The 25,243-nt window shown below is 40.3% G+C and overlaps 1 protein-coding gene and 2 long non-coding RNA genes across 3 annotated transcripts in view; 2 read left to right on the top strand and 1 right to left on the bottom strand.

The window, feature by feature from the left end:
* The window catches only part of LOC138972712 (uncharacterized), a 320,338-nt gene that overhangs the window by 83,980 nt on the left and 211,115 nt on the right, over positions 1-25,243 (top strand). The gene's annotated exons all lie outside the window — the stretch shown is intronic.
* Positions 2,393-7,475, bottom strand: LOC138972710 (uncharacterized). Its single transcript, XR_011457726.1, has 2 exons — positions 7,029-7,475; positions 2,393-2,831 (listed from the first exon to the last, which is right to left on the bottom strand). It is a non-coding gene; the product is annotated as an uncharacterized lncRNA (long non-coding RNA).
* On the top strand, positions 20,577-24,891 carry LOC138972708 (uncharacterized). The gene is made up of 3 exons (XR_011457724.1): positions 20,577-20,897; positions 21,482-21,536; positions 24,408-24,891. It is a non-coding gene; the product is annotated as an uncharacterized lncRNA (long non-coding RNA).

The following is a 25,243-nucleotide window of genomic DNA, read 5'->3' as shown; positions in this document are numbered from 1 at the left end:
TGCAACGTTTATTATGTTATGATAATTTTGGATGATTAATGAGATGAGGATGATTATAATGATGATGCTTTGGATTTCCAATTTGGTTTATTTAGACAAATTGTTCAGCCGTTACCGCCTTACGTTATAATATCCATGCAGGAACACCACTATAAGCTTCTAGCTTGTTGCTGTTACCTGTGTCTTTTGTATACATGTCATGATTGTAACATTTGTTGAAATAAACTTATGTTTAAACCAAAGATGAAGCTTTCGTTTCTTTTTTTTCCTCCCAGTCAAAAATGTATTGCGATTCTCTAGCCACTCCAGAAACCTTTTTCTGTCCAATCCCCGAAGCATGTCTAAGGAAAGAAAACAATTGAAAAACAACAATAACAGCAGACTGAATAATCTTTATTTATTTTCCTTGTCTACTAGTCCACTGGTCGAAACTGGGGGTGGGCGTTTACTAGGTACTATACCGTGTACACCTGCATGCAACTGAGGTTTATAAAAAAAATAAAAATATCTCCCTGTGTTTTTATTTCATTCAGTTTGTTTGGGTTTTTGCTATTGACTTGGAAACTGACACGTCGGGGGAAACGCCGGTAACGCGTGCGCAGAGAAGAGCAAGCATCGGGAATCTTCAATTCTAAAAATAACCAACTGGTAGCTGCCGACCTTCCGCTAGACACACATGAATATCGGGGGAAAATAAATAATTACTGGGCAGTAAAAATAAATACCGGGCGGTAGTTAAACGACAGTTTGACGTTGAAGGACACAATGTTGCAGCTTTTTAGCCAGCGTGTCAGTTTCAAAGTCAATAGCAGCTACTTAAACAAACTGAATGAAATAAAAACACAGGGAGACCCTTTTTATTTATTTTTTATTTTTTTGTTTTTAATCTCAGTTGCATGCAGGTGGCTGCTACCGCATTTTAGGTTGTTTTTTTTCTCTCACCTTTGTTTTTTTAAAGCGGAAAGCATCCTTCTTCATGGTTATTTATTTAATTTTTTAATCAAATGTTTACATGTTAAAGTTAACAAACTTTATCAATAAACGAATATCATGTTAACCAAAGATTTAAAAAAAACAAAACATTGCAGCCTAAAACATTTTTTTTAAATCAATTTTGCTATTATAACGTACTCTTTTGCACATGAAGAAAATAAACAAAAATAAACAAATGCCAAAGAATAAAAAAAAAATTACGGGCAGATGGAGATTTGAACTCGACTCAATCACGCATCAGGCGAAGGAGAGAACCGTTCGACCACGGAAACAGTTGAAAATAACCGGACACTGTAATGCATTAAAGAAGACGCTAGCACGCTTTCACCACAAGCCAGTATGATCGAGCATCGGTTGAAATCTTTCGCGAGCGGTATCTCGTATTTGTCCGCAATGCATTGGTGCTTAAAGGCACAGTAAGCCTCCCGTAAACCATCACAGAGCTCCCCGAGCGTCTAAATACAGTACAAGCATACTTCCATTTGAACGCTCACCGAACGGGAACATCCTGGCTGCTTTCTGTCGAGCGTGAGACATTTTCAAAGAATTTATTTTCGTAGACTTGTTCCGTTAACAACAACGGCGCCTCGTTTTTGCGCTAGACCTAACTTTTAAAATCTAAATAATAAATTGACAGCTTGTTACACAAACATTCTTTAATCATAAAAGAATTCGTTTTTCATCAAGACAAGATCAGAACAATTCGAAGTTGTGAAAGTTTAAAAAAAGAAAAGCCCGGAAGCAGGGTCACGCAAGGGTCGTAGCAGACGACGGCCGGTTTATCAGTGCAAATCGCCGTTCCTCTCAACAGTCAAAAGCCATCGCTAGAGTTCTTGTGAACCACAGCCGTTGTTTCGTGCATAAAAAAACGTGCTATTGTAGATAAGCTCACGTCGAGTCGCATTCAAATGACTAACTATGACGACTGCATTGTGAAAAGGGAAAACTGGATCACACGGGTTCACGATGGCTCAGGGGTAAGATAAACCACGCAAAAATAAATTCTTTGAAAATTGTTCGCTCTTTACGGAGGGCACCTAGGATGTTCTCAATTGGTGAGTGTTTAAATGAAATGGTGTTTGTACTGTGTGTAAAAGCCTGACCGTATCTGTGATGGTTTACGGGAGGCTTACTCTGCCTTTAAATGACACCAATGTGTGTCCATGAGGGACATAAATCTACAAACAATATTTTAACAAGATTTATTCAAAATTGACGGTTTTAGAGGAGGGGGATGGGTCCTCCAACTTTACAGCTCGGAGACACCCAGGTAAGTCTTTCCCGGAGTTTCATGAATAACACTTAGCGGACTTATCGAGCGGAAGTGGTTTTACAGGCCGGTATATGAGTTGCAGCTGTTTCAAGAATACGAGCCCTGCTCTCAGGCGGAAGAGGATGACTTGGTCAGGCCTTGACAGTTGTTCGTAGCTGTCGTGCGTCGGGTGGTTCTTGAGTAGAGATTTTATGATCGTTTTCATCTCTGTAGAACTTACTGCTTTTTCTTCTTGCTCGTTCTTTGCACCCAGTTTGGCCTTTCTGTCCGCCTGTTCGTTTCCTTCTATCCCACAGTGTGATGGGATCCGCTGCAGTACTATCTTCATACACTTGATGTTGTGAAGTGTCGTTGCAAGCTGAGGCAGGTTGGTGTTGTTGGTGTTGGATCAGTGCTTCAACCTCAGCTCTGTAGTCGGTGCAGTGGAGGCCAGTTGGTATAGCCTCTGCTTGCCACTCTCAACTGGGGTGTTGGATGTAGACACCAGCTCTTCCTCTCTTGACGGCGTCTGTGGCGGACCCATCTGTGAAGACCCGCATCCGTGCTTCCTGGTGGTATCTTTCTTCTGCACAATAACCAAAATAAACTGTCAACATTGTGAAGTGTTCCCCCCTGTACATTTTTTCCCTCACACGTTTTTTTTCATGACAATCAAAGCCCATACAATAAAACAAGTTATTACATGGAGATTACACAATGTTCTATTTATAACTCAAATTGGGAATCTCAAGCGACTTTCTTTGTTTAGTGGGGCACTTACCCCTCAGTGCCCCACTAAACAAAGACAGTCGCGAGGGATTCCCAACGTGAGTTACACTAGAACATGGTGTAATTTCTTTAATACACTTAAATGCAGTACGCCGTGTGTTATTATGTTTTTGGACTCATCACTGCGTTTATTTTCATCCCATACAGGGCCTCGACGCCTGATCCGGAAGTCTCCTTTACAGTGGGTGTGTTTCGTGCATCCGAGCTTGAAAGTAGTCCGATCATTTGATGTTATATTTCTCAGCTTCTGTTGTAATCTGTGCACACAAAACAATTTGGTTCACACTGCAAAACTCTGGAGAAACCACACATCAGCGGAACATAACGCATTTGGAAAAAACAACGCAATTTGTTTTCGACTATTTGACGTCACGACTAGACTGAGTTCCAAAATAGCTCTTCAGGCAAACGTGTTTGTGTGGCACCAAGTTTCAGACTCTAGAGATAGTTTATGGTGGAACTGGCGCAAAGTAAAAGAAATCTTCTTGCAACATGTACTAATAAGGATACGGAAAGTAAGTGCTTGTTTTAGAAATTGTCTTGATCGTTCATTCTTTATGGTTCACGATCATTAATACATATAGCTATTCTGATGGACACGTGGGGGAATTCGGGGGCTGTGATTGGATGGTCTCAACATCATCATCAAAGCATAATGCTACGGAAGTCGGCGATTTTTGCCAATATCCAAAAGCATATTGGCAATAACAAAGACGCATGGTTCCGGTTTACCCATCTGTCCCACACGATGTTAACAATCGACAACAGCATACACTAACAACTTGAAATTCTTCTCGGGAATGTTTTTCAGCTTTACAAATGTCGATAGCATACCCTTTTCTGCTAACTTCCCGATGAAACAGGACTAAACCAATTATTTTCTGTCCCTAAACACCACAAAATGCCCAAAGTCGAAAGATGTACAAACAGGGGAGTAAAACGGAACAGCCGTTTTTGTGTGCCTGTGTGAGCTCAGTTGCCGAACAACACAAACTTTCGCATTCGGCTTTTCTTATCTCGTAACTCCACACTAAATACCCCACTTCCCCTCTGAAGTATTGATGTACATCCCATGGCACTAACATTCATGTAGTCGTTTATAACTGAGGTTGAAAAAATCGCTTCATGACGAGACAAGTATGAATGCCATTCACCCAAACTGAAAACATCGCTGCCGTCTGCTCGCTTTGTACGGATTAGCTGTTCTCTTCTCCTCCCCTTGTTGCATCCTAGTTCTTCAGTTGTTTCTAGTTTTCCGTTGGTGTTGTGTTTTGGTCTTCTTCAAAAATAGTCTTGTTCAAAATTAAAAAAAACTCAAACTTCTTTTAGTTGTATACGAATGAACTAATAAAAAGCTGTTTAACAGCTGTGTTGTCAAATCGAGTTTTTTTTTCCAAAGTCAGTGTGGCGCCTGCGCAAAACTAATGCGCATAAGAAACGGCGTCTGCTATCAAAACCTGAGATCAACGCATCGACTACAAAAACTGTCATTTTGTAAGTTTGGAACACCAAATCAAGGTCAGAACAGCTATATAATCGCTATTGTATTTTCAGCGTAGCAATAGGGTACGATATTCAGACTCGAACAAGTATAATGCGACTCGTCTTCGACTCGTCGGCATTATACTTGTCTCGTCTAAATATCGGACCCTATTGCTACGCTGAAAACACAATAGCTGTTAATGTCGGTTTTAGCTCTCACAAGCAGAAACACTCTGCAGACGACAGCCTCGATGTAGCTTTCAAGGTTTTATTTCCTCGGTGCGTTTCTGTTATAAGTGGACGAATGTAAGAAATATACTTTTATCCAGATCCATAATGAGAAATATAGGTGGTATGAAATTATTCCAATTTTATTGGACTGGAGATTTTGTTTCGAACCGGTAAAAAATCTCCTTTTCCTCGGAGCGCCATTGTTGCTTCCAAGCATATTTGAAGATTCGTGCGCAGCTAAAATTAAACGTACAGGTAATTTTGACGAGTGTTGACCACAAGTGCGCGCACACACACACACACACATGGAAAATTGCATTAAGGTTTCATGTCAAATGCCAATCTGGGAAATTATTGGGCAAAACGGTCCCATTCCGCATAAGAACATGTCAGGCTGTTGCTTTTTATGTGTACTTGTGGACGTTTTGACATATTCCGTGTACATTTGATTTTTTTAGAAAAAATTGGTATGGTTTACAGTATTTCTAAAAAAAAGCATCCGACAACGATTGACCCCGAAAATCGAATTTGCTAATATTGTGCCTGCAATAATTAAGCTACAGAGTTGGCTGAAACAAGCGAGACAAAAATGAGAGAAATCAATCGGACAGATTTTCTGTTACGGAATTTTGAAAATGATGATATGCCAATATTCAGAGTCGTTGAATGGGGTTTCTGCCCGATCAGTTCCAACCACAAGACCTATTTTAGAGGTGGCATAGTGACATCCCAATTGTTCACGTGTGTTGTAATGATGTGTTTCTATTTGAATTATTGTAACGTGCCTTTCCGATATGGCTGGAAATAGCATAATTACGTGACGTTTTGTAGACTAAAATTAGATCCATTTCTCCATTCGTATGAACATATTTCCGACTTCAACCCCAAAATGATACAATGCCGAGCAGAGTCCCCACAGTCACATGTAAAAAAAATATAAATAAATTGACCGTGACATTTCTGCACAGATCTGCAAAACGTACCATTACCCCCATGTTTTATATTGGCATCAGAAGAGGTAAAAGTGATCGTACTTTGAAAAATATGCATGTTGAGTCACACACTATGACGGCTTATTAGTGCCAAAACCTGGGGTTACCCATTATCACGTAATAATTACTAATTAACGCTGTCAGTTACTGTTTTCACTCGTTAGTTACTCATTTTCACGGGATAATTAGTAATTTTCACGGGAAAATGACTAATTTTTAGTTTTGGCACTAGCAATCCGTCAGGAAGTGAGCCAAAACTAAAAATTAGTAATTGACAGGTGAAAGTTAGTAATTTTCCTGGGAAAATTAGTAATTTACACGTGAAAATGGTAATTATCAAGGAAAAATTACTAATTTTCCTTTGATAATTACAATTATGAGGTTTTGGCACTAGTAAGCCCTATGACGGCTTACTAGTGCCAAAACCTGGGGTTACCCATTATCACGTGATAATCACTAATTAACGATGTCAGTTACTGTTTTCACCTGTTAGTTACTCATTTTCACGGGAAAATTACTAATTTTTAGTTTTGGCACTAGCAATCCGTCAGGAAGTGAGCCAAAACTAAAAATTAGTAATTAACAGGTGAAAGTAAGTAATTAGTAATAAACACGTGAAAATGGTAATTATCAAGGGAAAATTACTAATTTTCCCTTGATAATTACAATTATGAGGTTTTGCCACTGGTAAGCCGTCATACTATACTCGGCATGAGATCATTTTCAAAACATCTAGCATAAAATCTGCCCGTTCGATTCCTCTCATTTATGTCACATTTGTTTCAAAACACACTCTGAAAATATCACACGCAAAAAGTAGCGATATCTCTTTTTTCGTCAATCGGTGTCGGATCTTTTTAAACTACTGCAGAAAGCATTGAGAAATCTTCAGACGAAACACTTGATAACGAGCCCGGTCAGCCCGGGTTTGTTGTCCGGAGTTGTCCTTCTTCGTGTTGGGTCGGTCCACGGCACCTTAGACTCTTCCAGCAAAGCTTGATTTTAATTCACCACGTTTATCCAACATGCTTCTGTTGTTCGTGTTTGGCATACCACACAAATCTTGCACTTATCATCGTTTGCATATTTGGTGCAAAAACAAAACTGCACTAGGAATCTTCACATTTACTTCGGCTTTATCGACAACAAATCTCTTTTTTCTTCCCTGAATTCACGATGGGTTGCAATACTGATCATCCTGTATCCATCAATTGGTACATTTATTTCAATGCTGGTGCGTGCCTTTACACTTTCTAGCAAGGATAGAAACAGAGAATCTGTCAACTTACCTCAAGAAAGTAGATACCGTCTTGCTTTCGTCGTGGTGTGACTTCACAGCTTTCGAAATGTGAAGATCCGTCGAAACCCCCCACCCCTCCACTCTCCCTTCTATAAACATTTGCTGATGAGAAGGGAGGGGTAGGTGGGGGGGCTTTACCCCATCCACCAACCGTGGGGTTGGTGGCGAAGTAACGTCCAAATCGGGCCCAGCCGCGAAAACCTCGAACTTCTTTTGATTTGACTTTTCTTCTTTGGAATTTGTTTTCTCCATTTATATTTGTTTCTGACGAAATCAAATTACGCACGACTGTTTCTTTGCCCCATGACATCATATTTGAGCGTCATACGCCGTATTTTAGGGGAATTTTGAGTTTTGCTGGCCTAACATGAATTACAAAATTTTGTGTGCGTTTTTTTTTTTATTTTTAATTTTTTTTAATTTTTTTTCTTTTTAATTTTTTTAATTTTTTTAATTTTTTTAATTTTTTTAATTTTTTTTACTTTTTTTTTTTTTTTACATTTTTTTTTTTTTTAATTTTTTTTTTTTTTTTTTTTTATTTTTTTTTTTTTAAATTGTGCGTTTTTGATTTTGTGTACACGGTCAATGAAAACGTGTAAGCGAGCAACTTATAAAGGAGTGGCTAGTATATCCACAAAATCTTTCTCGAAGATGGCATCACCCTCCTTGCGTTCAGCTGGATAAGGGAAGTTGATAGTTCCCAAAACTTGCGCCAGATGACTACACTCTTGTTCATTAAACGGAAGCGGGGTATTCCCAGACTTTTTCAACAGCTGCAATCCTTTCGCGTTTTTTTCGTGCGTTTTCGGCGAAATCTTACTATTTTTCCTCTGAGATGGTCTTATGATCCTGAAAAGATGCGCACATACTAATCGGAGGGATATTTGTTGCCCGATTTCGGCCAGAAAGTCCCTAAGATCTTCACTACAAAGACTGCACGGGGAAAAATTCATCCAAATGTTTACAACTGTATCTGGTTGGATTTGTTCGTAAACCCAGAGTAACTGTAGCCTGCGAAACTGACGGATGAAGTCCTCTTCAGCGTGATAGACTCCAGTCATGCTTTTGCAAATCAACTTGTGTGTTGACCCATCACGCAACGGAATTTCGGCAATCAAATACACATCGCAAATTTTTTTGTAGTATTCTCCTTGACGGCCACTGTCTACAAAAATGTTCAAAATTTGTACTGGGTCAGCTGAACGTGTCAGCGGGCTGAAATCCTGGCAAGCATATGTGATTTTAAGCGCTTGAGCAAGTTTAGACCACTCATCATCAAAAGAAGACGGGGTTTTCGCGACTGGGCTTGGACGGGCCATTTTGCGAGGCAGATACGACGAAAATACAGTTTAACGACCTCTCTGCTTAGAGCAATTTGGGTCAAAGATATCAGAGCCGAAGCTCTACGATGTGTGCCTGGGTGAAGATGAGCAACAACAACAAAAAAACAAAACAAAACAAAACAAAAAAAAAAACCTTTTACTTTCCGTAATGGAAATGCTGGAAGAACAGGATTTAAAATCAATTCCTTGCAGGAGATACACGATTGTAGAGTTTTATTCTTTCATTCCGAGGCAGAAATGCTTTTGTATTCGAGAAACGTGGAACGTTGCTATTCCGGAAGGGAATTGATTTGATTTGTTGGTACTTTAGAATAAAATTGTGAAAAGTGGCATCCGACTGATCATGGCAAAGGAGTGAGTGTCAGACCAAGGAGGGTCGTGGTGGAGAAGCTGAGGCACCCTCTACGTACTTGTGGATTCGGCGGCTAGTCAACTGGCGAAAAGCCAACCCGGTCCTCCCTAGGACCTATACTGGCCGGTTAAAAACATATATACAGGGCTGCGACTTTATGTCGGTTTATTCATCAACGCCTTTATGGCACCCTCTGTCTACAGAGGCATGGGAAGGGGATCAGGTGAGGAGGCCAGAGATGTGTCTCTGTAACCCCCTCTGGGGTGGGGGTGAGAAAAAGAGGATAGGCTATTTACACTGTCATACACAGTCGTCCGCATACTCTCGCACAGCTACAAAGGCCACCCTCTTCCTCCCAAAAGAGACGGACGTCTCAGATATGGTAGGCAGAGGCTGGCTGTCTAATCTAATATATACACCTAAGGTGACACATGGAATATATGAACGTAACGTGGCATTAACTGTAAGCCTAGCGCACGGGACACACGCGACCTCGGCCCCGCCGGCGGAAACACGGCAGGTGGGCGAGTGCAGCGAAGGCGAGGCAGATAGGGGGTGCGGAATCCTATTTATACTCCATGTGACGTCAGAAGTTGAAGTACAGCTATGGCTGGCTAAGGCAGTCAAAATAAAAGAATATCTTATCGACCTTGAAACGGTTCTGAATGTAAATGAAGATTTTTCCATGATATCAAATTTAAAGATAAATAAGAATAAAACAGAAGCAATGTGGCTTGGATCGCTCAAGTATAGTCAGGAGAAACATTGCGACATTAAATGGAATGTCCAGGTTAAAATTATGGGAATTATCTTTAAAAATGATATTCCGGCCTCTGAAATCACAGAAAACTGGTCTAACAGACTTGAACAAAATTGAACAAATTATCTGCAGATGGTCCAGAAGAAATCTGAGTATCAGCGGCAAACTATGCATTATTAAATCCTTTTTAATTTTTCAATTTGTGTACGTGATGCAAGCGCTTTCTATTCCTATCATAATCCTTGATAAGCTGAATACTATCTTGTTCACATTTCTTTGGAAAAGAAAGTACTCAAATACAAAAGCCTTTGAAAAAATTAAACGTAATGTATTGTGTAATGTTGTGGAGGAAGGTGGCATTAATATGATAAACGTCCACGATATGCAGACGTCATTTTTACTCATATGGGCCGCAAAACTTCAACAACGTAAGCACGAATCGTGGCAGACGATTCCCTTAGGGCTTTATCAGACATTGGGAAAAAACTTATGCTGCTTTGAAGCTACAGCGCCACTTAAACAGATTCAAGGGATTGAAATTATTCAATCAAAATTCTGGAAAGAAGTGCTCGTAAAATGGATTCAAAATAAAACATTATTTGATGAGAGAGAAAATAATTTTGGTGATCAGTGTTTGTGGAATAATATAAAGGTGGTTTTTAAAAAGAAAACTTTGTATTTTAGAAAGTGGGTCGAAGCAGATTTGAATATGGTAAAAGATCTTTGGATAAACGGAGATATTATTTCTTTTAACCAACTGTGCACACATATTGGATACAGCTATGACGGCTTACTAGTGCCAACACCTAGGGTTACCATTTTCATGTGAAAATTAGTAATTAACAGTTTTCGTTTTCGGTCACAATAGTCGGACTTTAAGAGTCCGCACTGAGAGGCTTCAACGTCCGGCAAACATTACTCTCACACTTTTTCTGAAATATCTTTTAATATAAGGCCTTATCGAGCAAGTTATCCCGACGGGAAGATGCATGTCACTGTTTTCTGCAATAGCGCTATCCTTAACGTTGTTTTGGGTATCTTAGAAAACAATAATCGACCCCGAAAACTTTCGAATCGAAGCTGTTCGTTGCAGACGGACTTTCGATCGGCTGTGGTCCCACACTTTCACATATATCTTTCAATATAATTCCTTATTCGACAAGTTGTCGGGCAGACAGCTGTACCTCATATATGTTTCCACTACCACACTCCACAATTTGCTTTGTAGTGTATTAGTGAAGGACAATCGATCCGAAAATGTTCGAACCGAGAGAGGAAAAATGGCGGCCGGTCGGACATGTGCAAAAGGTCTGACCACTAGCAGACGGATCTCTTCCTTCGAGACACACACACTTTCACAAATATCTTTCGATAGAATTCGTTATTCAACAAGTTGTCGGACAGACAGTTGTATGTCACGGGTATCTACACATGCGCTTAGCTCTTAGTGTTAATTTGCATCGGATTAAAGAACTATGGACCAGAAAAGTTTCGAATCGAAGGATGTTTCGCTCTGGCCGGTGTAACAGTCGCGCATGCGCATTGAGCCCCACAGTCACAAGGTACATGAAAATTAGTAATTAACGCGTGAAAATTACTAATTTTTAGTTTTGGCACTAGTAAGCCGTCAGGAAGCGAGCCAAAACTGAAAATTAGACATTAACACTTGAAAATTAGTTATAAACACGTGACAATTAGTTATAAACACGTGAAAATTAGTAATTATCACGTGAAAATTAGTAATTTCACGTCAGAATTGTAATTTTCTACGGGTTAATTACTAATTTTTAGTTTTGGCGCTAGTAAGCCGGTCATATACGGCGCTATGAAAACAGCACTGCGCGCGCTAGCGCGTCGCGATGACACAGTCAACCAGCGAGCACGCGAGGAGCAGAACAGACTGAGACACGCGGCACCCTGAGACAACTCGTCACGGGTCGCCCGCAGTGCGAATGTTTCTTTGGGCAGTGCAGAAATTTTAAAGCGCTCGCGAAGCACTCGGGAGCGGCTTCACACCGCGCGCTGCGTAATCCAAGATGGCGGCGGTGTTTACACTGCGATGCCGTGTAGCGTGTTGCGATCTTCTCGGCGTGGTTTTCGACGTAATATAACCCGCGAGGGATCCACCGCTTTTCAAGGTTCAGGGACTACCCGAGCTAAATTTCCCATCATAACCACGTTCTCTCTGACGATTTCACTGACCGAATCGTCTACTAGTTTTTAAGTACAACTTGTTTCATATCTCGCAGCAATCGTGCTTTCTTCGTCGCCTTCGTGAAGCGATTTGCCTCGTTGTGAGCCCGTTGCACAGACCAAAGAGCTTTGCATAGACCAATCCAGAGCGACTTTTCTCTGAGCGGGCTATTGTGATTCTGAGCAACGCATGGCAGTTCTTATTAACCCCAGTGCACACAAATTTCGCATGCTCTTAGTACAGCCTTGCGCTGTTACATTTTGGTTACACAAATATCTGGAAGTAGATCACAATTTTTGGTTGCTGGCAAGGGAATGTACACAAGAAGAAAGGTTGAGATTGTTACATTGGAAAATATTACATAATATTTATCCAACATATATATTATCAAACAAAATCAAAATTAAAGAAACTAAATTATGTACATTTTGTGTCGTTTCTTACTCCGAGGTTACTTCAAGCCTTGAAATCAAGGGAAATAACCACTACAATTCTCATCAAACGGCCATCGGCTTAGATTCTTTCCCTTACAGGTACTCGCCTTCCTTGTTGCCATGTTGGCTATGCGGTCTAGAAACAGTGCTTGGTGCCGCGCGAGCCGAGAAAATTCTCCCTCTTTATCTTTGCCGCGCTGGCTGCAAAACCCCTCCGCTTGGAGTTTTTTTCCAGACACATCGTACGTATTTTGTATGTGAGAAATCTCTTCAGAACCGAACAGGCTTTTTTTCTCGAGATGAAAAAAAAAAAAGGAAAATAAAAACTAAATAAAAACATCATTCCACTTTGACACAGGCCAGAAATGTGCAGCCAGGCTGCTTTCTGGTCAGAATGGGAATGTTTTGCTGAACTGATCAGTCTACGAAATTAATTAATTAATTCGGCACTTTAGTCCCACTCTGCACAAAATCAGCAAAGCTGTAAATCTAGGCTCAGTGCCAGTGTCCACGGGGAAAAAACAAGTCGCATGAAGCGAACTTAATACATTTAGTCAATCTGTTCTAGTCACAGAATGATACTGGGCGCACTGCATTTCACGAAGACAATGCTTTGCCAATTACCGCGACCCACACACATTCACGTGGAAAACGTGATCGCTTGAAGAGACAAGAGAGTATAGCGCAGTAGTGTACAGCGTATCGAAGGAAAGCGCGATTTTGTTGTTGATTTTTATATTTAGTCAAGTTTTGACTAAATATTTTAACATCGAGGGGGAATCGAAACGAGGGTCGTGGTGTATGTGTGTCTGTCTGTCTGTGCGTGTGTGTGTGTGTGTGTAGAGCGATTCAGACTAAACTACTGGACCGATCTTTATGAAATTTGACATGAGAGTTCCTGGGTATGAAATCCCCGAACATTTTTTTCATTTTTTTTATAAATGTCTTTGATGACGTCATATCCGGCTTTTCGTGAAAGTTGAGGCGGCACTGTCACGCCCTCATTTTTCAACCAAATTGGTTGAAATTTTGGTCAAGTAATCTTCGACGAAGCCCGGACTTCGGTATTGCATTTCAGCTTGGTGGCTTAAAAATTAATTAATGACTTTGGTCATTAAAAATCTGAAAATTGTAAAAAAAAATAAAAATTTATAAAACGATCCAAATTTACGTTTATCTTATTTTCCATCATTTGCTGATTCAAAAAACATATAAATATGTTATATTCGGATTAAAAACAAGCTCTGAAAATTAAATATATAAAAATTATTATCAAAATTAAATTTTCCAAATCAATTTAAAAACAGTTTCATCTTATTCCTTGTCAGTTCCTGATTCCAAAAACATATAGATATGATATGTTTGGATTAAAAACACGCTCAGAAAGTTAAAACGAAGAGAGGTACAGAAAAGCGTGCTATGCAGCATAGCGTAACCACTACCCCGCTCTTCTTGTCAATTTCACTGCCTATGCCGTGAGCGGTGGACCACGAGTATACGGTCTTGCTGCGTTGCATTGCGTTCAGTTTCATTCTGTGAGTTCGACAGCTACTTGACTAAATATTGTATTTTCGCCTTACGCGACTTGTTTTAATTTGTTTTGAGCTTGGTTTCTATTCAAACTTAACATATCTATATGTTTTGGGAATCAGGAAAAATATAAAGAATAGATAAAATCATTCTTGGATCGATTACTAACATTTTAATTTTGATTAGAACTTTAAGATTTTTCAGTTTCAAAGTTGAAATGCAATCCCAAAGTCCGTGCTTCGTGGAAGATTGCTTGACCAAAATGTCAATCAAATGAAGGCGTTACAGTGCTTCTTCAACTTTCACTGTCACGTTTCAATATATCACATAAGGTGATTATGAACGGTTAGTTACTTCTAACTAACTAACCACACCACGAGCCACTCTCGCAGTCATACAAATAAATAGAATCAACAAAAGGTATAAGTTTCAGACGCCTGTTTTAATATGTAATATCACGCCACCTCCCTCGAGACTTCACTCCAAACGGCGTCTGTGTCTATATATGTGTGTCGTGTTGTGCGTATGCGATTTGTGAGAGTCACTGTGTGTGTGTTGTGCGCACGAGTTGGTGTGCGTGTAATTGTGTCATTGTTAGTATACATGTGTCCGTCTGTGTCTATATGTGTGTGCCGTGTTGTCTGTATGAGATTTGTGAGAGTCATTGTGTGTGTGTGCATGCGGTGTGCATGACTAATTCCCGAGTCGTGTGTGTGTGTGAGTGTGTGTGTGTGTGTGTGTGTGTGTGTGTGTGTGTGTGTGTGTGTGTGTGTGTGTATGTGTGTCCGTTCCCGTGTCTGTACGTGTATATCGGTGTATGTGTCTTGGTATCGTTTGACAATATCTGCTTAAGTTATACATATCATCTTTCCAAGCTATGTTTTCATGATTATATCTCAACATTTGGCAGGCTCTTTCTTTATTTTGCCGCACTTGTTTGCATGTGTAGGCCATGTTTGAAGCCCAATGTATCTCACCCTTATTAATTTCGTTTTATGTACCAATTTCATTTGTCTGTGTAATCACAATAACTTGAAATCGTGCTGCATGTGCCGCTTAAATTTATGACCAAAGGTTTTATTATGTGTGGTTTTTTTTTAGGATTGTGATACTCGAATTGTCACTACCTCTTACCAGCAACACATGTGCTCGAGAGTGTGCGTGCGAGTGTGTGTGTGTGTGTGTGTGCGTGCGTGTGTGTGTGTGTGTGAGTGTGTGTGTGTGTGTGTGTGTGTGTGTGAGTGTGCGTGCGAGTGTGTGTGTGTGAGTGTGCGTGCGAGTGTGTGTGTGTGTGTGTGAGTGTGTGTGTGTGTGTGTGTGTGTGTGTGTGTGACGTGCCTGTGTGGAGTATTTTGGGCGTTCTTACTTCGAATGTTTTATTATTCTTATTTTAGTTTTGTTGTTATATGTTGTTCTCTTTGTTTTAAGAGCGGATGAACCACGCTTTTCCATTTATTGTCATTAATTGTGTGGACTGATTTTATGTGTTATGTCTAGTATATCTGTCTGTGTGTTATGTCTAGTATATCTGCCTGTGTGTTATGTCTAGTATATCTGTCTGTGTGTTATGCCTAGTATACCTGTCTGTGTGTTCGAATTAAATGTATGGTGCATGTTTTTGTTTTTGTAACTGTAGTGTATTATACAAGGCATATTATTGTAGGTGTTTTTTTTTTTTTGGGGGGGGGGGGGGGGAATTGTTTGGATTTGTAACTGATGGAGTTCACAGCAACACATAGCCTATAAGACTTTACAAGACGTCGACAGTTATAAAGAAGAGAGGTAGAAATTACAACACAACACATAAAATCACACTCTCACACTCTTGCCAATCGACACTATACGCCGCCCTCCGACCACACATCACATCCGTACAATGATAAACTCACATAGGTAATATTATAACGAGGTTTTATTAAATCAAATAAACACATGTGCGCCGCTGCGAAGAGTGTTGTCTGCATGGTGTGTGTGTGTGTGTGTGTGTGTGTGAGTGTGCGTGCGAGTGTGTGTGTGTGAGTGTGGTTTTTAAATGTGGTGTATTATACAAGGCATATTATTGTAGGTGTTTTTCGACTTGCTTGGATTTGCAACTGATAGAGTTCACAGCAACACATACAAGACTTTACAAGACTACACAACATAAAAGCAAACTCTCACACTCATGCCAATCGACGCTATACGCTGCCCTGCGTATCGGTCGGACACGCTCACATCCGTACAATGATATCAACTCGAATACTTAAAAAAAATAACAAAGTTTTATTAAACGACCATAAAACATAAATCAATCATTCTTTAAGTAGAAGTGCAATGCCAAGGCACTGCATACCCCCAGCGAAAGATAAACTCTCTCTCTCTCTCTCTCTCTCTCTCTCTCTCTCTCTCTCTCTCTCTCTCTCTCTCTCTCTCTCTCTCTCTCTCTCTCTCTCTCTCTCGCAATAACAAGCTGCATAAATAGAATAACAAGACAAAGGCTTTTTTTTTTCTTTCCTGCCGCGTAACCCTCTAACCCCCTCTGCTAAAATTTCTGTTTGGACGAGACTGACGCATCCTTAATTCTTCTTCTTCTTGTCGTTCGCCAATGTTAAACTTGGAGTCCAGCTCTGGTAATGAAGCTGGTGGTCTTATGAAGAGCCTCCACAGGTCCATGCAGCTTCTCATGAAGGGGCACCGGCCTGGTCCAGATCTCTCTCCTCAGGGGCTGGAGATTTCTGCAGTCCTGCAGGATGTGGGCTGCATCCTGCTCTGCGTCTCCACAGGGACACATGGGGGAGGGCACGGCTCGCAGTTTTTTGTGCAGGTGTTGTTGCATTCTGTTGTGCCCTGTTCTCAGGCGGAAAATGACTACCTGTTCAGGTCTTGACAGTTGGTGGTAGCTGTCATGCGTTGGAGGGGTTTTAAGCAGAGACTTTATGATGGTTTTCATCTCTGTGGCGCTCACTGGGTTTTCTTCTTGTTCGTCCTCCGCACCCAGTTTGGCCATTTTATCCGCTTGTTCGTTCCCCTCTATCCCGCAGTGTGAGGGGACCCACTGCAATACAGTCTTCAGACACTTGATGTTATCCTTAATTGATAATCTAACCACAACTGGCTAAAATTGGGTCTCACCATGGGAGGTCGCCGTCTAATCTCATCAATGATTCTGTCTACTCTTCTTCTAACCATTTCTAAAAATGTGTGGGTGACGTCTTCTTCCATGATTATGTTCTCCTATTCCAAAAATTACTCCCAATAACTTTCCTCGTACCAATCCTCATCTCCACTAGCTTTTCCTAATATTTCTAGCGACCCATTAACTAACTGTAAATCCGTCCGAAGAGTCATTTTTTGTTTGTTTGGTTTGAAGACTTGCAACGGGGCTCTGTAATAAAAAAAAACACAAAAATAAACCCTGGAATTAAAAAACAAACAAACCAGGTTCAGGTGGTGGCTAAATAATTTTAATTTCTCTCTCTCTCTCTCTCTCTCTCTCTCTCTCTCTCTCTCTCTCTCTCTCTCTCTCTCTCTTATACATACACACACGCATAAACAAATCATCGAAAGTGTACAGTCCGGCCGCGTCAATTGTGCTTTCCGCAATCTCATCTCCCAGGATCAACCAAGGTGGTAGATCCCCCCCCCCCCCCCCACACCAGTCTCGTCATTTTGGGACAGGTAGTGTGTGCTAGGACATGTAATAGATGTTGCGGCCGGTACTATGATGGTAGCTACTGCTTGGGGAGGGGAGGGAGGTGATGGGGGTTGGGGAATGTTATCGGGCTGGGCCGGCAGAAGACCATCGGTTAAGTTGATGGGCGTCGCTCGCCCAAGAGAGCACGACCTCCGACGCCCTAGCAGTATCCGTATAAACCTTCTGCCGGCTATGTCTGAGAAGGTCGACGTGCGTTTGAACTTTTGTTGTAGACACAACGAAACAAAAAAATTGCAATGTCTTTTATTCTTTAGCGAGACGAACCGTTCTTGGTCGGGTTTTCCCAGCAGGTCCGTTTGAAATCGCAGCTTGTAATCGCCCAGTAACCTCTTCAGTTGACTTTCCGGTATCAGTGCGTAATCCGAACTAGAGATTCGGCAGAGGCTAATGCTATTTTCGGTTGAATCGGGGTCATATGGACGATTATCGCCATTAGTGTCTCTGTGGATCATTTTTATGGTTATCCTTCCATCGACTTTTGATTTCGTATATATATATAATTTTGAATGACTGTTACAATGGGGTTCATCTTGCTTTTTTGTTTGTTTGCTGCTAACGTGACTTCCTTCCTGATAAGCGATTCCTCTGATAGGCCTTTTTTTCTGAAACAGTATATTCAACCGATTATACTTATAAGTATAGCAAACATCATAGTACATATTAAACTACGCGATTTTCTTTCAATTCTACAGTAACATTTTTTTTGCGTGATAATGTATAGTCATTGAAGTTTTATCCGTTGGAAAAAACAACTGAACAGGGGTGGTTACATTGATCATGTTGTGTAAAGAAAAATGGACAATCTCAAATCTGTAAACTATTGTTGGGGATAAAACTTCAATGACTATACAATATCACACACCAACAAACAAATGATATTGATAAAGGTACTGACTTGTCTGAAGTATTAAAAGACCTCGGGTACTATATTTCACACATACACACACATACACACACACACAAACAAAAGTATAGCACGGGGGGGTTGGGGGGACATACTCTCTATCAGACCACAAACAAAACAAACAAACACCGTAAGTAGAAACACGCAAAACAAAAATAAGAGAGAGAGGAGGGAGGGGCATCTTTTTGTTTTATATACTTTTTGAGATTGACTTCTGAGTTTTTTAGGAGCTAAAAGGTTTTTTTATTTTTTAAAACATCTAAAATAGATTTGTTGCGCTGGTTTTTATTAAAAAAAAAAGATCATAAAGGTGGGCAACCCTATATATTTTATGGGATTTTTTAGAAAATAATAATATGCTAAAAAAAAAGACATTAGCCTAGAAGAGTACCATTGCGTAACACAGCGAAATCACGCAAGATCTACAGGATTGCGACGTTGACAGCGGGTTGTTCAGTACGCCCAGGAACATAAGGACAGTTTTTCCCCTTGTTTTTATATTTAGTCAAGTTTTGACTAAATATTTTAACATCGAGGGGGAATCGAAACGAGGGTCGTGGTGTATGTGCGTCTGTCTGTCTGTGTGTGTGTGTGTGTGTGTAGAGCGATTCAGACTAAACTACTGGACCGATCTTTATGAAATTTGACATGAGAGTTCCTGGGTATGAAATCCCCGAACGTTTTTTTCATTTTTTTGATAAATGTCTTTGATGACGTCATATCCGGCTTTTCGTGAAAGTTGAGGCGGCACTGTCACGCCCTCATTTTTCAACCAAATTGGTTGAAATTTTGGTCAAGTAATCTTCGACGAAGCCCGGGGTTCGGTATTGCATTTCAGCTTGGTGGCTTAAAAATTAATTAATGACTTTGGTCATTAAAAATCGGAAAATTGTAAAAAAAAATAAAAATTTATAAAACGATCCAAATTTACGTTTATCTTATTCTCCATCATTTGCTGATTCCAAAAACATATAAATATGTTATATTCGGATTAAAAACAAGCTCTGAAAATTAAATATATAAAAATTATTATCAAAATTTTTTTTTCGAAATCAATTCAAAAACACTTTCATCTTATTCCTTGTCGGTTCCTGATTCCAAAAATATATAGATATGATATGTTTGGATTAAAAACACGCTCAGAAAGTTAAAACGAAGAGAGGTACAGAAAAGCGTGCTATCCTTCTTAGCGCAACGAATACCCCGCTCTTCTTGTCAATTCCACGTGCACTGCCTTTGCCACGGGCGGTGGAGTGACGATGCTACGAGTATACGGTCTTGCTGCGTTGCGTTGCGTTCAGTTTCATTCTGTGAGTTCGACAGCTACTTGACTAAATATTGTATTTTCGCCTTACGCGACTTGTTTTTTTCTTAACCCTACGCGTGCTTGGTTTTACTCAAGACTTAGTCCAGATGTTGTGGGGAAAATGAGAAAGATGTTTGTGAAAAACTCTATATAGTCAGTCAAGCTGTGGGTTTTTAGGGTGATAGTCACGTAGAGTCAGAAGAAAAACAAGAGGCGAAGCCTTCAAGGCTCCCGTAAGAAATCAACAAACAGTAACATAACACAAACTCACTCACTCCGTAACACACACACACACAAACACACACACACACACACACACACACACACACACACACACACACACACACACACACACACACACAGTTAAAACTAACGCATCATATCAACTCCATGTATAATTTTCAAAAGAAGGCAAACAGATAAAATGACTAGGGTAATAGGTTAGGTACCTGCCATGTGGGCACTTTTTCCACTGCTGTCCTCAGTCCTATACTTTTCATCAAGACTTGTCACCATGCCGAGTAGATCTAAATTCGGAAGTCTTCATGTGGCTGAGGCATATATCTGACATAGCGTCGATCTTGTTGTAGGTTAACCTCCTTTCTGAAACAAATGGCAAAATGCGATTAGTTATGATGACTACAACCTACACAAATATAAACAGTGTTTTGAAACAGAATAGTCAGGTTATACAAGCCACTTTACCTATGCAGCATGGTAACCCTACAATATGCGAAACATGTCGACTGCAGCAGCCTGGTTCTTAAAATAATTCTGACGGTCAACACAGCCAGAAATGCCAACAAAGACAAGAAAGCTGTTGAAAGGTAAGCTTACCAAACGTTACATAGCGAATCATATGATAGGGCCTAAAAAAAAAATAGGTGTGGTTACGGTAACCCGACCGCGAAATTTTTTTTCACACGTCAGTTGCGGGCTTTCAATCCCGAAGGCTGGTTCCGAGTAACTACGAACGTAATCGGAAGTTCCGATGTTTACCAAGTGGCAAGTCAAAGAGCCGAGTCGAACACTATCCTTGCGTCATCCAAGGAGATACTGTACAGATCTCTGCGTCATCTTTGACTTTGCAAGCAGCTTCGGAGATTTCAAAACAACGTTTTTGCCCCAAAAAAGATTGTGGGCTCTTTTTATTTTTTGCTCCTCAAGTTATTTTGGACGTTGAGCGTGGTTTGTCAGACCCATAGCGTTTCGGTTTTTAGTCAAGTTACAAAATGGCAGTCCAAGGCAAGGAGCGAAGGTGATCAATTCGGAAAGAATCTCCAATGATGTTTGCTAATGCGAGAGAATTGGGACGGGCGAACCATTGCATATTAACCAGAGGTAAGTTTCCATGTTTCGTTTTATACTTAGAGTGGGTCTTTGCGAGTATGTGTTGCAACATGTGTCACTCCGCTCACTGTCACTGACTCAGTGTCAGTGTCAGTCTCACTGACAACAACATTGGATGCATGTACCTGTACGTGTATGTATGTATCCTTGCCTTACGTCAGGTACGAAGATAGTTGCCCTGTACAGGGATTTCCTCATTAATGTGGAGAAGAAGAAGAGTACCACTGCCATGTTTTTGCAACCTCTTTTTGACCCAATTCGAGATGCATGAGTCATAATATTTTAAAAATCCTTTTTTTTAAGATTGAATCCAACTTCCAAGACAGTGAATAAAAAATCAAAGCTAGTGCTGGTCAAATGTTTTAATGCTAGAATTAAAAATAGATAACCTTCTCGGAATATAATTGCAAGCAGGTTGGAGGCTAGTTCAAGAATCAAATTGCTGACTTACCCAGGCTGGCTGGTTACAGTGCGTTTCTTTGAAAGGCAATCAATGGTTCTACTGCTCTGCTAGTACTCACCATTTTGAAAGTGATGTTCCCATGATTGGTACTTCATCTATTATTTTATTGCAGGTCTCCTCTCAGCTGAAAAAGCCAACCGATTGCTGCATGGCCAGCGACGAATCAGGTAAAAGGTTTTATTATGTACAACTGTCAGTGTCAGTGTTATGACATACAGTGTGTTTTTTCCTTCCCCTCTCTCTCATTCTCAAGTTCTGGTCAGAATAACTCATGTGGAGGTGTGCGTGTGTGACTGTGAGCAAGACTGTGAGAGAGTGGTGTTTTTTTTTTATAATTCAGGTTCAGGGATAATAATAAAATAAAGTAGATGTGTACTGCCGGGCAGTACATACCCCAAGCGAAGTCGTCCATCTGTGTGTACATGATTCTCTCTCTCTCTCTCTCTCTCTCTCTCTCTCTCTCTCTCTCTCTCTCTCTCTCTGTCTCAAAAAAGTGTCATCGATGACGTGTTTTCATACTTGCTAATGCGGCAGGCTAATCATGACGTCAAATTGAAACTTCTTGAAGTCTCTCAGAAAGGGACATGAAAACCATGTGGGGGTTACTGGTTTGGGCTGAAAAAAAACCCAACTCCACCTAAAATTCAAGCGCCTATGGGGCTGAATTATGCAGCATAAATTGTGAAACATCAGGATATCTCACACTTTCAATTCTGCCATCATGTCAAATCTGACAACAAACCTACCCACAAAATGTCATAAATATCGGTGTAGAATTGAGACTTAACGGTTTTTAACTGCCAAAAATAAGTTTTTTTGACTGGAATAGTTTGTCTTGAAATTCAGTTTGGGACAACGGACCCACCCACTAAATTTCATAAAGATAGGTGAAAATTTAAATGTAACGGTTTTTAACTGCCAAAATTATGTTTTTCTTCTGGAAAAGTATGGAGTGAAAATCAGTTGGGGACAACGAACCTACCCACAAAATTTCATAAATATCGATGAAGAATTGAGATTTAACGGTTTTTAACTGCCAAAAATAAGGTTTTTTGTCTGGAAAAGTATGTCTTAAAATTCATTTTGGGACAACGGACCCACCCACTAAATTTCATAAAGATAGGTGAAGAATTGAAATTTAACGTTTTTTAACTGCCAAAATGATGTCTTTCTTCTGGAAAAGTATAGAGTGAAAATCAGTTGGGGACAACGAACCTACCCACAAAATTTCATAAATATCGGTGAAGAATTGAAATTTAACGGTTTTTAACTGCCAAAATTATGTTTTTCTTCTGGAAAAGTATGGAGTGAAAATAAGTTGGGGACAACAAACCTACCTTTAAAATTTCATAAGAATCAGTGAAGAAATAGGATTTAACGATTTTTTAACGGCCTTTAAATCATTGGTGATGTCATCATAACCCAGTCGTTGTAGTTGTCGTCGTAGTTGTTGGTGTTGTTGTTGTCATGTTCGTTGTCGTGATTGTTGTTGTTCTCGTGTTGTTGTTTTTGTTGTTGTTGTTGTTGTTGTTGTTGTTGTTGTTGTTGTTGTCGTCGTCGTCGTCGATGTCATTTGTTGTTGTTGTTGTTATCGTCGTCGTCGTCGTCATCGTCGTCGTTGTCAGAGGTTATTTCTAAAGATTTCATTGATAGTCTTTGTTCTCGTCACCAAGACTTGCTAAGAACAAGCTTGGAACAGCAAGAGTTCCAAGAACAAGATTAGAACAACTCATTACATCATTACCAGTACGTCATTTGTATTTAGAACACACTTTAGAAAAAAACTCTTCAGCTACAAACCAGTCACCCTCACATGTCGGAGGTGTTTGTCTAAACCACTTACTGAAATGTTTTGAGGTTTAATGACCATACACATGTTGAACCGGTGAGTGTCTTCCGCTGCTTAATTCGCAAATAACTATTTTATTAAAGTCCGCTTGAAACGCTCAAAGATGAAATTCCATGTTAAAAAGTGACAAAAGTTTCACATTTTCCCGTTGTAACAGCTTCCGATGATATTATATGAAAATTCTGATCCTCTGAGAGGATTCCCCGAAACAAAATCAGTTTGTACGCCTAATTTTAATAGAATTGTCCAAACAGTGTCGCTAATATTGTGCTAAAAGATGAATTCTAGAACAATGTTCACAGACAGACACCACTTGGCAAAAAAAATTTCAGTGCTGGGAGATGAAAAAAAAACCTACCTCGCTACGCGCGGGCTTCGCCCGCGCTCCGCTTGGATAATGAACACCTACTGACTTAGACTCCAAACCGCAAGCTCTTAGCCTTATTTCACCAGTATGGTGATCACTTCCTCCCGTATTGGAACCATTACTAATATACTAGAAGTGCATGACTTTTAGTGTGTATGTTTGATTAAAAAAAAATGCATTGCAGTAAACACTGTCACTGTCAGGATATAATTATCTCAATGAAACTGTGTGTCAAGTTCTATTATTATTTTCCTTTTTTGAGTATGTATAACATGTATATTATGCATGTGTGTAGAGCACAGAGAGCGTAAAACTTTAAAAGGAAAATAATAATAGAACTTGACACACATGATTCCTATGATAATGTAGGACAGTGGCATTGATATCTTTCTAGAATAATATGTCGTTTTACATTCAGTGAAATTTTGACTGAATTAGTGAACTGAATGTATTCAAATATGGTGACAGACATGTATACAATGTAGACAAGTTAAAGTTGTATGTGTGTACATCACTACATGTTCTGTAGCTTACAAGTTACATTGAAAACAGCCTTGACTATAATGGAAATCCACTTAATCACTGTCTTTGGGGTTCCAACAAAAATCAGATGCAGTAGGGGGGGGGGGGGGGGAGTCGGGGGATTTTATTTGAACTTGTCTACCAGGGAAAAAGAATGTTTAAGCTCTTGGCATTTATGTGGGTTTAGTGTGTGTATGTGTGTCAGTTACAAACAGTACACAACTTATTCCTTTATACTCATACTTAGACTTGTTCTTGTCGTTGTGTTTAAGATCCGTTCCTTTCTCATTCATTTGTCAGTAGTGACTGAAGATGACGAAGACCTGGCCAGTGAATGTGGATGAAAAGCAGTGCTATCCAAGTCCAGCTATGATCGATGGGGAAACTACAGCAACAGCCGCAGAGGATCACCGGACAAAAAGAACTGTTTCCCAGTATTGTAAATGTCCACTCAGTATTGGTTGTATTGAGCATTACAACTTGTTGCTATTGTACATTTTTGTCAATGTTTTAAAGGCCCGCTACGCCTCACAGGGCCGGACTAGGCTAAGAGGAGGGGTGGGGGTGGGGGGTTGCCAGTGGTGGTCCAGGGGGATGTTCCCCTTGGCGGGGTCAAGGGGCAGAGCCCCTATATTGTGGGGGTCAGGGGGCGAAGCCCCCTGAAGCTGATGGGTAGGTCATATTCTGAGATAGGAAAATGGTCGCTCCTTGCATGAAACGGCATAAAATAAACAATCATAAAAAATGTTTTAAATAAGTGAGGTACATGGTTAGGCTAGGGGGGGGGGGGGGGGTTGCGCAACCCCTATAACCCCCCCCCCCCCCCCCGGTAGTCCGGCCCTGCCTCATTTAAAAAGTTGTCCTATCGTTTTGAACTGAGCGCTGTCATTGTCCCATAAGAACTCCATTCCTTTGGACGGTGCAATATTCTATATTTTTCTCTCAAGATACACATTTTCAAAAAGAGACCGAGCGCTGAACTGAAGTTGTGCAGTGCGGATCTTGTGTTTTTGGGAATTCCAAACCGTTTGTGATATGAGCTGTTTGGGTACACCTGTCTGCAGCACATTCAAGTTAGGAGTACGGGAGACAACTCCAACTGACCATAAGTCTTGCGTCTGCTTTTGTTTTCAGTT

The sequence above is a fragment of the Littorina saxatilis genome, linkage group LG8, assembly GCF_037325665.1.
Source record: "Littorina saxatilis isolate snail1 linkage group LG8, US_GU_Lsax_2.0, whole genome shotgun sequence".
NCBI classification, from domain to species: Eukaryota; Metazoa; Mollusca; class Gastropoda; order Littorinimorpha; family Littorinidae; genus Littorina; species Littorina saxatilis.
This window is presented reverse-complemented; position numbering and strand designations above follow the sequence as displayed.